Here is a 16,418-nt window from a genome sequence, read left to right as displayed (position 1 = left end):
GGCTGAAAATCTGAACTGACAGTTCTGCGCTCAGCCTAATGCCTGAGCCCCTCGGGAAGGGAAAAGTAGAAAGGAAGAGGAGAAAAGGCAAAATGACCAGCCTGACATAAGAGCCCTGTCAATTTGTATGTACTTCCCTCTGGATTTTTTTTTTCTATTTAGCCTGGGGTCCTCTGCCTTTAAAGTTGCATTAATGCAACTTTCCTGAATTACTTCCAACACCTGTCAGAAAATGATGTGGCATCCAAATGCATTTGTAAAGCACATCTGAGAGTCTGGGTTCTGTGTGGGCCAGTCAGCTGGAAACATAAGTTAGAGGTTTGCACATGGAAATGTTTATCTGGAGTGCAGCCTGCTCTTTGTCACAGGCATCTGATGTGGTGGGTAAATTGGGTGGTAAACTCCCTAATTCTTCGGAATATTGATGTGTTTTAAGAGAGAGGCTGGTGAGTATCAGCCACGTTTAGGCACCTGAGGCTGTGGGCAGGCTCACTTGGTCTTTGGAGTGACTTGTAATCCAAGCGAGTTGATGCTCGTTCATTGCCAGTGGGGCCAAGTCGTGTTCCCTGGTGTTTATAATAGCTGAAGACTGTGCACCTACACAGCTGGTGCGCAGCGGCTGCTTAGCGGTGCCTGCCTGATCTGTGCATGAGTGTGAGGTCGCACACCAAAGGCATCCGTCAAAATAAGTGGTGTTAATAACCAGTTGTTTCTGCGTCGTGAGCAACAGCTGTGCTGAGGTGCTCCGAGGTGGGGCTGTAGGTGCGTGTTTGGGTTGCCCTCTCACAACTTCTTAGCTGAATCTGGCCTGCCAGCTGTCTTGTGCAAACAGAAAAGGCACAATTTTCTAATAGGCTTCTGCTTTGTGCTCTATCGAGCAATCTATGGCTCATGCTCCATTAACTGAAACGGCGTTCTCATTTATGCTCGTGCAAAAAAATAAGTGAATATTGTTTTACACTTAAGTATAAAAACCAATGTAATATTCTAAAGAAGGGTGAAGTACTTCTTCATTGGCTACTATGCTAACTGTCCTTTCTGTCGTTCATTTACAGGTCCATGCTGGGTTTTCTCTGAAAAAACCTTTTCTCTGCATCCCTGACCTGTTGTACTGGTGTTGTCAGCAAGCACAAGCCAGAATGGCATGCAGATTGTTTTCATTTGTGCTGGGGACAGTCTTTGGCTCTATGGATAAGAAAGCATCTTTAAACACGTCCTTTCTCTACTGAGCTGAGTGCTCCTGGTTTCCAGTTCTGCGGCGCACATAGGCACTTGGCCAGCAACATCAGAGTGGGACTTACAAGGTAAGTGAGAGCAAATTTATAATGAAGTTATTAAATTCACAGACACTCTTCTTTTTTCAACATCTCAAATTGGACCATGGATTTGATATTTGGAGTAGTAACGTTATTCTGCTGTTGAACAAGAATGGTGATGTTGGGTGGTATTTGCTAGTTTTTCTTGTGTCACTGTGGGCCATGAATCTCTCAAAAGAAGTCAGTGGTTTGGATGTGAGAAGAGGCAAGGATAGAACTTGCTTGGGCAATCCCACAAGCAGTCCTCGTGCTGCTTTTAACTTGTAGGGACTAGGCTGAGTGTCACCCATACCTAGTCCATTCACTGAATTACTCTGTTGCGTCTAATGTAAACTGCAGACAGAAGAGATTTTGTCCTAACAGACTTTTCTTGAAAGGCTGGCCATTGAGCTTGCTGCGTGGAGTCTTGCCCTTGGGTTACTAAGAGGTTTTGTTCAGGATGGCGTCCTGCATGTGCTTTTCAGTGACAGACTGGATTAATTCCAGGGAAGCTTCTTTGTTCTGCTGTTAATTAATAATGCATCTCTTTAAAATAAATAAAAAAATCAATGCATATTTAAATGATAGCTAAAATAGCCTCAAAAGCATAATTTCAGTCCACGAGGTGTATATTACAGTGCTGTGTTGCTCTGAAAATCCTAACTAAAGCAAAAGTTAACCATAATGCAAATTCACACATACTTTTAAGTACTTGGATGGTTATTGTGTTTCATGATGTTTTTCTCCTTGGAAAGAGAGGATGAAAAACACAAAGTGCAGTATCTTAGCAAGGTAAGTGAACTAGTGGAGGTAATAACCTCTTTCATTCCCTTTCTGAAAGGGATTTGTAACTAAGACGAAACCTGTAGCAGTGTATTGAAGTGGTAAAGCTGCTACCCAGCATTACCTCCTCTGTAAACAGCTGTTAGTCAACAAACTGCTCAGGAAAGAAGCTTACGTGACCATTCCCTTCTGTTAAGCAATGCAGGGTAAAATAAGCTGTAAAACTAGGTTCTGGGAGAAGATTTTATCTACCTCTGTTGCTGTACAATGCTAGTCAATACTTTTCACTGTCCAGTTTCTCATAATGATGCAAGAACTGAATTTTTAACGTGAACTTTTGCCATTGCCGCTTCAGCTGATTCTTGTAAAAGCTACTGGCACCTTGTTTTGCAACACTTACCTTTATTGCAAATCTCAAATAGTTGTGAAATGCCAGATCATTTTAAATTCATTTGTGGCAGTTTTTCCTCACCAACATGGGCAGTTGACATGGGGAGAGTAAATGACACGCGTAGAGTCCTAAAGTGAGCATCCTAAAATGAGTCAGTTTTCTCTTGTTTGTTGTTTGTAGGGTTTGTTTTTTTCTTTTTGTCTGTCTGTTTGAAGAATACACTTTCTGCTCCTTACTCTGTCAGGGAAGTGTAAAGCTTTTCCAGTGGGGCTTGTTTTCCTCTGGAAGTACACTTTCAAGCTCAGGGGTTTTCCTTGCCTCTGGAAGAGTCCTTTGCCAAGGTGATGGAAAGGCTCTGCTGTGCTGCAGTCTCTCACTGCTGCTCCTGGACTGCCCAACCTGGTGCTTTGCGTGTGTCTCCTTCCAGCACTCTGTCCCCACGCATGCCCAGAAAGCCCCAGGGCACAGCATGTCTTCCATGCTCTCACAGTTTTTCACATGATTCAGGGAGTAGTGACCAAGATGGAAAAAAAATCAAATGTGTTTTTGGTGCTTCAGGAGTTATCTGTAAACAGGTGAGCAGAATCAGGTACTGCTCATGGTGAAGTGGCCCTAAATTTTAAGGCTTGGGCTCCAATGAGATCAAAATACGCAACTTGCAACACGAAAAAGGATTACTTTGATTAAAGCTGAAGCTTTAATTTCATTTATATGGGATCTAGATGAACTACATGTGCGAACAAAACAGATCGTGTCATAAATAGGTTTATGGAAAACCTGAGTGATGCTGAGTGAATGGAGCTCAGTTCACAGGCTCAGAGACAGAACCTAGTCCTAACCTCTAGCAGAGAGTGTGGGGCATGATGCAGACAGCTTTTCATCTTCTGCTCTTCAGTCATGAGCTTTGAAAGATTGCAGATGATTCAGCTCTGTTATATTTTTGCTTGGGGGTAGAGGTAGTGGAGAGGCAACTATCTGCTACGCAAGATAGAGAGATCTCACATGGGGTAATAGACACCTCTGGAGCAAGAGGATGCTTTGATTTGGCTGAAAGTGAAGCGCCCTCATGGGCTATCATAACATAAGTCAGTTTTAGCCACACTTAACAATCAAAACTCAAAATCCTCTTGACGATGCCCCAAATAGAATATATTTAAGTCAAAATGGCCATTGATTTAAGTAACTATAAAAGCCCTCTCTTCCTAGTGCCTGAAAGATTTATTAACAGGGTTCAGATCGCAGATGTGCAGAAGCACAGGTGTTCAGAGTATACTGGACAAGAATCATTAGTATAGATTCTTTAAAGTCATTGCCAGCATTTTTTAAAATATTCCTCTAGAACAAATGACTCCCATAAGTGGAGATAATCTTTATTGAAAAGATGTTAAATCTTCTTACTGCCATGAACTAGATTTTAGAAATGCTGGCGATTCTATTTATCAGTAATCTGGTTCACGGGAGCCTTCTGGCTGCATTAAAGGTGAGAATTAACTCAACCAGATACTAAGCATGAATGATTTAGGAGCATTCCCAGAAAATGACTTGGAGAATTCAAATGCAAGATCATCTCCAAAATGTTGTCTAAACCTTTTGTTTTTTTCCCAGAGATGTCCCAGTTTATGTATCAAGCTATGTTTGACCTTTATTGCCTCTGCAAAAATAAAGGCTTTGAGGTGGATAGCTTGAAATATTTAAAGATCTCTACATTTCAAGGATAATTTTAACAGAAACATCTTTGCTGAAATGCCCCTTAGCACGTTTCTAGTGGAATTGATCAACCACCCTGCAGAACTGGCTTGCAAACCAAATAATGGAAATTACCCCAAATTCTGTGTATGTTCCCAGCTACTTAAATATGGTGATAACTACAGCAGGGAAACCAGCAGCTCTGTGGTACCTGAAAATGAGATTTATCTTGTATTGGTTGTGAGTTCCTAAAATAATAATGATCTTGGAAACAGCATTTCTGGTTATCAACTCAGGTTCCTATGCTTGTGAGCAACTGCATAAGAGAATTATGGTAGAAAAATCTGGAAGGGAGTTGGAGAAGTCATGTAACTCATCCATCAGCTCCATGGCAGGATCAACTATATATTAATCCTGTCAGATATTTGTTCAATGCGTTCTGAAAGATCTCCAACATTAAAGACTCAGCTAATTTATTCTGCTTCCTCATCCCTGCCATTAGAAAGATTTTCTTAATGTTTTCCCTAAATCTTTCCTTTTGTAATGAGTCAGAAAAACTGAGTAACTTGTCTTATCTGTCACAGGTATGAAAAAAAGGTTATATTCCCCTCTATGTATATGAAGACTTTGAGGTCCTCCCCGTGAGCTGCCTTCTCTTTAGGGTACACAGCTCTAAATGTTTTTAATCTTCCTTCATGTCATGCTTTGTGAATCTCTGATTAGCCTCATTGCGCTCCTGTTACTCTCTCCAGTTGGTTTGTATCTCTCTTGATCCAGAGTATCTTTCTCAGACATCTAAAATAACATCCACCACCAATTTTTGGTTCAGCAGCGGTGTTTGAAATATGTTTGCTATCAAGCTTAAAGTAAACAAGTACTGTTAGCAAAACGTTTTTTCCTGTAACTGGGAGATTGGTATTCCATAGTGACAAAAGTCACGGATAAAATTAAACCGAATATTGAACATTAATTTGGGAATGAATGTACGTTTAAAAATGATATTGGGTTTCTAAAGCAGGCTTTAAGAATATCCAATCTTACTATTTTTTCCCAGTGATTTGGACCCAAGTGGCTTCAGTTTTTGACCTTTATTAACTGACATTTCCCTACCTCCTTTACCTTTCCCAACCTCTTTTCACTGTTTGTCTTGTGAATACCCGGCGTTCCAATAATGACTGCTATTTTCTGTGTGTATTGCAATTCTTTATAATGAGTTCAGGATCTCGCAGCCAGTGTGCAAGTGCTTTCTTGCTCTGGAAGATGCTCAGTCCTCATTTGCACATACTCTTTGACATGACAACCTATTTCGTGACAAATGACATTTGTTGCTGATTTTGCCACATGAAACTTGTGCAGAGCCTTTTCTTCCTCCTGCAATTAAAGCTTGCGTCTTGGTTACTGCCTTTTGTTTCTTTTGAACTCGTCAGGGGAGGAATATAATCAGATAATATTTGAAATTACAATCTTGGCTAAGACAAAACATAAAAACGTGAGGTAGTCATCACTTCAGATTAGCATTCAAAAGCTGATAAGTAGACAGGCCAAATAATCTGTGCTCATTTCTGAGCAACAATTTAGGATTCTGGGGAATCAGGTATCTCACTAAGCAGCTTTGAGAAAATAAGGCTCAGTTAATCAAGGTGGGAAAATAAAGCTGCAACAGCAGAAGCCGGGACGATTTACCAGTCACTTGCGGCTGAGGAATGCAGATATTCTTCATTCTTCTAGAAAAGTAGGGATATGCAGAGAAGTAACTGGCAATGATAAAATGTTGGTAAAAATTTGGGACCGAAGTAGACCATTTAATCCCTTAAAACCAGTCCAGAAGATTCCAGAAAACCTCTGACTCTCACCCGGTAAGCCATGCCACAAACCTGGTGTGGGCACGGTGACAAACCTGGGACCTTTAGCACAAAAGTGGAAAAAATTGTGATGTGCCGGAGGGAAAGCAAGAAACATGAAGCTCTTGCTGATGTCTTGAACTACTGAATTAGCTGCAAATTTGCTGGCTAAAAAAAGTCCAGCTGGTGCTAGGAAACCGGTTGCTTTCCCAACGTCAAAGCTTCCACCAGGCTGTCCACGGAGTCTAATTCCTTCCGTGAACAGTCGGTTTAACTCTCAAGTGCGTGAGATTTTTTTATTTTTATTTTTTTTTGTCTTGCATTTGAGTTTCTGAATGCTGAGCAGCCTGGGTTTAAGGTGAGAGAAGACATTTTTGAAAGATTTTTATGGAAATTGCTTCTGTGACAGGGCCCGAAATAAACCTTTCCGCACTGCAGCTGCAGAAGGAAATGACCACCTGAGTACAGCCGAATGAAATTTGCTTTATTACCTAAGCCACGGTTATTTTCTCGGAGACTTTGTTCTTTGGGATGTGTGCCTGGGGCTTCTCCTAGGAAAGGTTGTCACTTCCGAGCACGGCTTGATCTTTCTCAGCAAATTCCCTCCCATCATTGGTCTTGTGTAAAGAAGGGAGAGCGAGGTTTAATTAAATATGTTAGAGAAGTGTATGGTGTGGTTCAGATGCTACAAGGCAGTCAAGGGAGAGAAAATTCATATAGAGGTGTTGGGCTCAAAGTCTTGTGCTTACAAAACACGCTGCACCATATTACCCCTGCTTTGAATGCGTGCAGAGGTGTGGAAGGGCTGAAGGAAAATTCTGACAAATATTTGTAACATTATAGAGCTTCTGAAGTTGCTGCATCTTCATGCAAGTTGGCTTTCTGAAGTATCTGGCGTTTAGTGACATTCTGCATACCATACGAAATTCAGGAACGTTTTTTTCCATGCTGAAGCAGAGCTACAATAATTCCTGAGGTCTGCGGCTTGTTTCAATTATTTACTTTTGCAAAAAGATTTTTATAAATCCTCCTTCCTTTTTCACGTTATTAACTTTCTTGTCAAACTTCTACTTAAACCGCAGAGACAAAGACGGATCTTTCCTTTATAGATCTGCAAAGTTAGATTTACTACTTTGACCCATTTCCGTGTGATTGAGAGCTAATCTCTCTCCCTTTTATTGGCTTTTGGTAAAGCATGTATTTCTTTGTTTCCCTTTTTCATTCTGCATTGTCTTGTGAAAATATGTAACTTCACTTCAAGCTGTAAAAAAAATTATCCCTCTACAGTAAAGAACAAAGTGACAACCCTTAATCCAATCCCCGAGAAGTTTTATGTCTTTAATTAGCTTCTTGGATTGTATTCATACATGATTCAAGGAAAATGAGCTATGAGCAATAATAAAGGTATCGTGCTCACCTCTGACCTGGCAGAGAAGAATGCTGCAGCCAGAAAGCTTTTTTGGCCCAGCATCAGTGACAACTGGTTGAATTCTGTTCTTTGGAGCTGATTTTTTTTTTTTTCCATAAAAAGCATATAGAGTGCTCCCACTGCACTTCGCTTGCTGTCCCGGGGCAGAATTTGACTTGTGAGATGTTAACTCCAAAGACTGATGTTTTCAGTGCTGCACTCTGCTTTAAAACAGTGTTGGTCCTGTCAGTGCTCCAGTTTGACAGGATACCTTTCCATCCCTTCTGCAAGAGTTGATTACTGTTGCTTTTTAATGCATTAAAGGAGATAAATTTATTTTTTGCTATGATACTACTTTAAAGCTAGAATTACTATTTATACAGATTGTTAATGTGTTCGCCTTACTCAAGCGGCTGATCTTGTGGTCATCCGTAGCATTACATTAGGCAAGAAAAACTTTACCCCATATATATGTCCTTCTTCTTTGTTCCTAAAGAGCTGAATGAGCATGAGGGTTATATCCAGGGATATTGATCCGGGGCCTGGTGTTGACAGAAGGTGCTGTCTCCCTGCAGCAGCCCACGATTGATCACCGTTTCCTCCTTTCCAGGGGTAGCATCTCTGTGGCATCTCTAGCCAGCTCCTGACCCTCTGCAGCGGGGTTGGCACTTCCAAGACATGATGCCAGGCTTAAAGTATTGCTGTTCACAGAGAGTTTGCAGAGTTGCAGATGGGGAATACCAATAAAATCTGCACATTTATTACTTGCAGTAATTAAATTTACCAAGGCGTTTTGCTGCATTTTCTATTCGGTGTAGCAGTTGTCAGTTTTTTAATGGCTCCTGCTATGTCAGGGTATAAATACCTACTAAGTCAGTTTTTGCTGGTCTTCAGGGACGAAATAGCTCTGCACTGGCATGTGAGGGACACGTTCAGGTGCCCTGTAAAGTATTTGTAGTCTACAGAGATTTTCAGAGCAGCATTTCCTCTTGCTGGTAGGAGTGTGCTTTTGCAAACAAAAGTGACTGCCTTGCTAGGCTGGTGACAACCTTGCTGTGAAACAAAATTAAGAAAGACTTGGGTAGAGTAGTTTAAAATAATCCTAAACCTGGATTAGGTTCTGTGGGGAAGCCAGACTATGGAGGGCTCAAATACAACATAAAATCAAGCTTTGTGTGCTACTAAATGCCTGGATAGAGCAAGGCAGCGTATAGCTAATATTCTCTGTTGCTTTATAGCCAAACGCATGGAATCATATTAAAAACAACGGAATCACAAACAATGTAGAACAAATGCTGCTAAAATTAGCAGCTGTTGAACCTGCCAGTTAGTGATAGAAAATCTTCAAAAGACCTGTTTCACAGTAGTTTGGGTATGGTTGTTGAGTTCTGTAGTTCATATTTTTAGGCTGAAAGCATACAGATGCATATTTTCATCGACGTGCCTGCTGATTTTTCAGGCATATTTTATTTTGATGTTCCTGAGATTCGATAATGCAGTCCTGATGTTAAATAAATGTGTGCTTTCTTATATGGGCTTTTAAAAAATAGTTGTAAATTGCAGTTTAATAACATTTGTGCAACACTTCCACCTTACTTATAAAACAATTTATTTTGGTGCATTAGTTACAGTGCTGGTTACCTGTAGAACTGCATTTCAGTCATCCACTGCCCAAGCAGCCTACCCGCAAAAAGACTCCAAACCTAACAAAAAAAATACCCATTAAGAAAAAAAATCAAACACAAAACCAAACAAAACCTGTTTAAACCAGGCATATTGATGTAGAAGGCACATAAGTAGCACAGTAACCTCCACCCTGAAATCAAATGGCTACATAATACAACATTTAAGAGCTGAAAAATGTTGCAGAGCATAGATGCACATTTTCAAATGAAATGTTGGGTTCAGAAAGCTTTTATGATCAAGTTTGTTCAGCATCCAAGGTTAATGCATGAATGTGGAGGCAATCATGGGGTAAGTGGAAATTTCAGTTTTGTGAAATGAAAGGCTAAGGAAATTTAAAACGAAGGAAAAAAAGGAAAGGAATAGGTCAGAAATGGACGACAGGAAAACAAATATAAAAAAAGAGTCAAAAAGAATGTGTATGGATTAAAGCTACAAAGGGAGTTCAATATCTTACTGGCTTGGAAAAAAAAAAAGCAAACAATCTGCACTCCTTGGACCTCACAGTCTAGTTGTGGAGTAATGGTTGACCATTCGTGTACTTGATTAGACCAATTGTCAGTTTGTGCTCAGCCTTCATTCAGACAAATAAGCACCAAAAATGCAAATACTGATGGAGAAAATTCCGCGATTAGAAATGTGTTTTTACAACATCGTACCACAGTAGATGCAATAATTCACATGGTACTGCTCTGGGAACATGCTACATGCATAAATATCTTTATTTGTTGTGGTGTAAGCATCCACGTCTGTGATTTTGAGTGCATATACCATAGGAGTTGCGTCCATAGTTTGGTAGGGATTGGGCCGATTCAGCTGAATGGGCTCTGGGGAAAGCTCAAAGGGATGTGGGTGGTGACCTGGGGCCACTAGCTAGTCACCCTAAGGGAATAAGAATTAACATGGTAGGAGCTTTGCTGTTTCAAAACGATGTGACCACCTCATCTATTACGTTCATGTCTGTCTTGTTGGTATTGTTTAATGCCTCTAATTAAGGCACGTTGGCTAATGTGACTTGGGATTGCCTGGCCTTCCTGATTTGATGGCTCAGGAAGCACAACATTGTAGCAAAAATTAATATAAATAAAAATGGCTGACATAGGAAGAGTAAATAAAGAAAATGAATGCAGCCAGATATAGCAAGTCTTTGATCATAGATTACAAAGATATTTCAGTGCATAAAAATGTAAAGAGTAATGATGTCTTTGAAGAGTTTGTAACACAAAAGTCCATGTACATCACAAAGTAGGAAGGGTAGAGAAGGGTAAAGGATTAAGAAAGCAGAAGATAAGACTTTGTGCATCATTAATGAAAGATGAGGAACAGAAAGACAAATGAAAAAATTCCCTGCATTGAATGATGGCTTTGATTCCTTACTTTACGGTGTGTTGGCATAACACAATGTGAGGATTTAAAGATGTAAAAGAGAACAAAGGCACAAAACCACTGTACGTGTATCACAAAGTACGAGGATGGGGTAACTGCTTCCAAAGTGAGAAGGAGCCAAGAAGAGCCTATTAAAACACTAGATGCCTATAAAGTGAACCACAGATCAAACAGAGCTGGAATCTGATTGTGCCGCTAGAAAGTGAGTGAAGTAAGTGGCAATGCTGGGTTCTACTGTACGGGTGTGTTTTCCAGCGGAAAGCCAAAGGGGGAGGCCAATTTAGTGTATTTGCTGCTGTGGGCTGTCAGCCTGAGCAGGATTTGTTCGTGTATCTGTCAGGAAGACAACTGCTGGCAGAGCGTGTGCTGGAGGGGGCAGCTCACGTTCCTCGCTTCCAGCAAGCAGCGAGCTGCAGTGCTGGCTCAGGTGAAGCGGGGTCTGGGTTCCATTTCGGTACCGCTCTTCCAGACCCGTCGCTCACCTCGCACTGCTCCAGGACCTGACTCTTCCTTGTTCCCACAGTACTGCATAGAGTGTTTCTGGGCGTGGGTACCTATTCTTATTTTTCTTTCTGCTTCTGTTAGGATTGGCAGCAGGAACAAAAAAAGCAGGGCTGCCTCCTGCTTTCATTAGTTCGGTATGCTCCATCCCCACTGTTCCGGTTGTCTTAAATGCTACTGCGTTGCAGAGCTCACGCCCAGGTGATTATTTAGCAGTGATAATGGGCTCCACGACCCTATACCATGTGCTACCTTAGAAAAATATTCTCTTTTCGGTTTTCCCACAGCAGGTGTTTCCCTCTCTCTAGGGCTAACTTTGTAAAACAAGGTTCGATGAATTTTGCCTCCTGTTTATTGCCACTTCTAATCTCTTCTGTGAAGAGGTTTACTGCTCCTGTTTGCACCAGGCAGTGGGGAAAGATGCCCTTTCCTCATTTTTTCCTCTTTTTTTTTTTAATTTTATTTTTAAATGTATGGTCTATGAGTCATCGATCAGAGCTTGTCACTGCTCTAAGCCAGAGCTGAACAGAGGCTGAGCCAAGTTCTGGTCTGGGTCCCCAGCTCACACAAGGCTGGTGGGAGCTCCATCGGGTGGTGTAACATGGGGTCCGTGTAAGCACCTTCACACCGACAAACCTTTTAGCTCCTTCCAGCAAAGGAGCAGCTGGGAGGGTGGCTTGTGCACAGGGTGTTCTGGTCTGGTGGATGTCCACAGTCAGCTGAGTACATCGCTGTTAGGGCTGGGTTGTTTCTGGTGTTTTAACCTCACCGTGCCAGCAGGCAACTGTCTGCTCTCCCCTTTTTTAGGGATGTTATACCTGGGTGTAGCTGTAAGCGATCATCGGGGGCTGGGACCTCCAGACTGTGCAGTTTGGGGTGTAACAAACGAGTAGCCTTAACTACCTTCTGCTTTTAACATCTAGCACCTGGAAACGTAAGTCCGTAGTAATGTGAGCAATTCTATATCGCTGTTAGGAGTTTTGGGAATACATATGGCTTAGCTGTAGACTTTGAATTATAAAGGAGTTGTGAAATGCCATCTGCCTGCTTGTGCTGTGTATTCTGAAACTGCAAACAGCTCATACTCATTTCTTCACAGGTTTATCTCATAGTTTGTTTGTGGGTCTTTTCTTTTTTCTTCTTCCAACAGCTTTTTAAACTCCATTTTCGTGCTTTTTCTTTCAGCTTTGGTTTTGGTTGTATCTAAAAGCAAACATTAAAGGTATGTGGACAAGATACTGCCTTCTGTTTCATCTAGTTTACTTTAATGTACACATTTTTGCAATGACTTTTAAATAGAATATGTAACAAGCGTGACACATGAACATGAATCAGTATCCTATGTACATTTTTTTTCTTTTTTAAGTCATAAAAATCATGCAACCATGCTACATTACATCAGCACATATGTTTTGTGACTTAGAAAGTATACTTCCTATGGTGATCCCCCATCTGCTGCTACCTCTGATAAATCTAAATCTAATGCTGGCTTCTAAATACTGAAACATGGCTTTACTCTGGCATGTGTTTGACAAGCAGGTCTTGAATCTCACAGGCTGACCCTCTTGTGGATGACCACTTGTGAAATATGTAAAGAATTGGAGATTTGGTGAAGTCAGACAAAAGGAGACCTGGCTTATTTGTTTGAAAAAAATGTATATATTTTTCTGCTAGCCTGTGCAATAACGTCTCTCCTGTAATCATTTGTTGTGAAGTGAATTTGTTAACAGCCTTTTAGGCAGGCAGAAGATGAAGCTGACACTTAGTGAAGAGACCTTGCTTTTCCATTTGCCATTAAATCACTGCAGAGCTGTCGCTTACTGCTGCAGGATCCAACTGCTGAGGGTAATCTGCTGCCTGCTGGTTTTATGGGTGCCTGGCCTGGAGGAGGGAAAGACAAACTGGCAAATCCCAAGAGAGGAGACTGGGACTATGCTGCAAGTGGTGCTGCCTCTGGGGGTGTTGGTGTGTTACCCAGCCCACAGGAGACATCTCTCTGCTGGCCACGTCCTGTCACGGGGACAGGAGCTGCTGGAGCAGCGAGGCTGTGGTATAGCCCTGTGTTATAGGTCAGGGAAGCACTCAGTCCTGCAGAGCTTGTGAATGCACAGCTGGGGGTAGTTTGGGATAGGTTATGCACAGGGTGAGTTCCATTTACTTATTTATTTTGCTCCTTTTTCCCATTTCCATCATGCAATTTAGTTCTCAGTACAGGAGAAAAGATAACAATGAAAAAAAATCAAATAATGTTTGAATATTCAGTTTTAAAATCTGTTTCGTGTTGGCCCTTTGTCCTTAAAATTTTTAAGTGATTTGATTCCGTTAGTCCGCTCCCAATTTGCAGAAGCCAGGGTTTCTTCATTTCTAAGGCAATTTTGTCTTGCAAAATCTGGAATAATTCCACAAAACTTCTACAGAAGTCAGATCTCACTCTGATTTTGGAAGGCTCAATAGCTGATGCTTTGGGTATTGGCTTGGCCAAAGTCATGAAATAAAAAAACCGCAAGTATTTTCCTGATGGCAGGGGAGCAGGTCCAGTGTTTCTTTCACAGGGATGCAGATTGTTCGGGGAGATTGGTGCTTCCACTCTGGGCAATACTTCAACCAAAAGCAGCACCTGTCCTAAAATGTCCCTGATGATCTATGAAGGCAGAGAAAATCCAATGATGGTTTTCACTTCTGAAAGCTGAGTGGTTCACTCCTACAAACTCGCGTTATGGATTGAAAATGATGGGGCCCAGGACACAGCTGGATCAAGCGTATGATTTCACGGTGTCTCGATTTCCTTGCTTCTCCATTGCCATGCACTTTTGCAGTCCTTTAATACCTTGTAGGCTGATTGTAAAGTGATTGCAAAATAGAACAAGCAGGTGGTCCTGATGGTACTTTGCACTCATTTTGCTCTCTTCATGTGGCTGCAGATGAACACAGAGCACAAAGAGCTGAATCAGGACCCCACACCCCTTTTAATAGGGAAGCTTATTTTTAATATCTATCTATCTATATATTGCCTTTCATTGTGTTATAGGGATTTTCAGTCATGTTGTACTACAAAGTGACTTATTCAGGAAGGTTCAAGATATTTAAGACATCCTGATTATTGTTCATTGTTCTGTAGTATCTGTTCTCCTTAAAATGCCACGCAAAAGTACCTCCACTATATTAGCCGCTGACATACAAGTCTGGGCAAGCACAAATGAAATGTAATGCCACTGAAAAAATATGAAGAAGGAAGTTATTTTTCTCCTAAATGGTCTGCTTGACATGTGGATGAGTACCTGAAGGAAAAGTGTGCTGCTTACGGTGTGCCTGCTGCTTGTTTTCTTGCTGCCTGGAGATGGTGTTTTGAGAACTGGAGTGAGCAAATAGCTTGAGGCAAGGCCATAAAAGCTGCTAAAAAGTCTAGTGATCTTTTTTTTCTTTTGGATGTAATTGTGGTTAATTGGCAGAACTATACAGAGAATAAAAAGGTTCCCTTTAATCTCTCAACTTTTATTATCTGGAAATCGTCAAAGGAAGGAAATCCCAATGAACAAGTGTTGCTCTGTCTGTACCGGTGTCTCCAAACATGGTATTGTCCATGGCAGTTGGAGTAGAAATGTCTGCAGAACCAGGAGAGAACTGTACACATGTAGGGGCAAAAAATTACTTTGCTTTCTTCAGCCATAAGATCAGTAAACAGAAAATAATCATTTTGGAAGTGGAGGTATTTGAATACTGTAAGGTTGAAAATACTGAACATGCATTGTAAATTTATACCAAAGGAACTGAAACACTCAAAAAAAAAAAAAAATCCCCAAAAACATCTTTTACTGAGAATAACGATAGTAGCTTAGGGAGAGTGTATAGCTTAAGGGAAACTCATTTGAATAAGGTTTTAATCCTGAGTAACCATCAATAAAACCAGGAATTTCATGTGCTTTGAAGGAGTAACTTTAAAAAAGAAATCCTTTTAATAGACTTATCTTGCTATAGGATACAGTGGGCAGAGAAGACAAAGACTGTAGCTCAAGCTGTGGGCTTGCACGTTATTACTTTTCAAAAGATTTAGGCTGTTTCTGCTGTAGAGTTTGTGCTGACACAGCTCTCTGGCACAGGTACGACGTGTGCCACCAAACGCTTACCTGTTTATCACCTCCCTCCTAGCTTAGTTCATGCAGTTTGAAAAGGTGACAAATTTTCTTTTCATACTGTTATAACCATGTCAGTGGTCTTGACAACAGTGTTTGTAGCTGGTGCTTGTGGGTGGTGGCTCTTTATCTTCATGAGATGGTAGAGAACGAAACTGGTTGAGCTTGCAGCAAAGGCTGAGCCCTACTTACCACTGTAATAAGCCTGTCTCTGATGGGCATACGGTTACATATATCTTACAGAACATATCTACAGAGCATTTCTGTTATTCCACCAAAACTAGACAACTGGACAGTTCCTAAATAAACTCAAAAGCAGGGGACAAGCAGCCAGTCTTTGTATACGAAAATGCCTGAACTGGATTTTGGGTGCTCAGAAGTGCTGCTGAGCATGAGGTGCGAGGCACGTTTGGGCTCCAACAGAGAACTTCAAATAGGACTTTATTTTTTTCATATCCCGTTAGGAAAAAGGCAATGATGGGCAACTTCCTGGGTAATCTGTCACGACAGCTTCTGGTGCAGACTGGCGTGTGTCTCCAGAGGTGACTGCTTTGGTGCACGGACTGAGAGCTGGGAAGGGGCAATTATTTTAATTGAAAGGGCTCAACAATACCTCTTGACTCGGAGGGTACCATCAGTATTACCTTCTGCCACCCAAACAGGTCTTGTCTCACTGATTTCACCATTCCCTTTTCTTCTGGTCACTAATGTAAGAAAAGTGAGCTATGTGTTAGAGAGGCAGCAGGAAGAACTGGATGCTAATGCTCAAATGTTCTGTTACAAGTTGGTTTTCAAATGATGCAGCTCCTGCAACAGAAAGGAGAAAAACCCTTTGATAATTTTACTGCAAAATGGGTAGTTCATCTCTATAGAGAATAAAAGTGTCATTGATCTCTATGATAAATTGTATCTCAGTATCTGAAAATATAGACCTTGTTTTTTTCTTTATACGGATGACCTTGCCTCTATTGTAAATCAAAAGTAACCAGGGATTTGTGGCTCTTGTAAGAGCTGCGGGGGGAGGGAGGAATTACTCTGAAGCTGCAGCCCGTTTTGGAGCTGAAGGAAGGTAAGGGCAGAGCTTCTCAGTTTCATCAGGTTTATCCCAGGATGGGTTTCATTTTCTGTTGGCTTGAGGCTGTGCATTGCCCACTTTCCAGAGCGTGAGATGAACGGGAGAGCAAAGTGAACGTGGGGGAGTTGGGCCAGGAGGGCGTGGAAGGAGCCTCCAGCCAAGGTTCGTGTGCCAGCCGTGTCTGCTTAGTGGCTGTTTCTGTTCATTCCAAGTACAAAGCATTCCTCCCTTTGCTCCTT

At 41.4% G+C, this 16,418-nt stretch overlaps 1 long non-coding RNA gene across 3 annotated transcripts in view; it reads left to right on the top strand.

Annotated features, from left to right (window-relative positions):
• The first annotated feature begins 1,035 nt into the window (after positions 1-1,035).
• Positions 1,036-16,418, top strand: part of LOC106035496 (uncharacterized) — a 122,758-nt gene continuing 107,375 nt past the window's right edge. For 2 of the 3 annotated variants that reach the window (XR_007166032.2, XR_010833905.1), the window contains exon 1: positions 1,037-1,304. This is a non-coding gene — a long non-coding RNA (uncharacterized lncRNA). Of the gene's footprint in view, positions 1,305-16,418 lie in introns of all 3 variants that reach the window. The other variant, XR_010833906.1, reaches the window with a different exon arrangement.

The sequence above is a fragment of the Anser cygnoides genome, chromosome 10, assembly GCF_040182565.1.
Source record: "Anser cygnoides isolate HZ-2024a breed goose chromosome 10, Taihu_goose_T2T_genome, whole genome shotgun sequence".
NCBI lineage: Eukaryota > Metazoa > Chordata > Aves > Anseriformes > Anatidae > Anser > Anser cygnoides.
The sequence above is the reverse complement of the archived record's forward strand: the minus strand, read 5'-3'. Positions and strand labels throughout refer to the sequence as shown.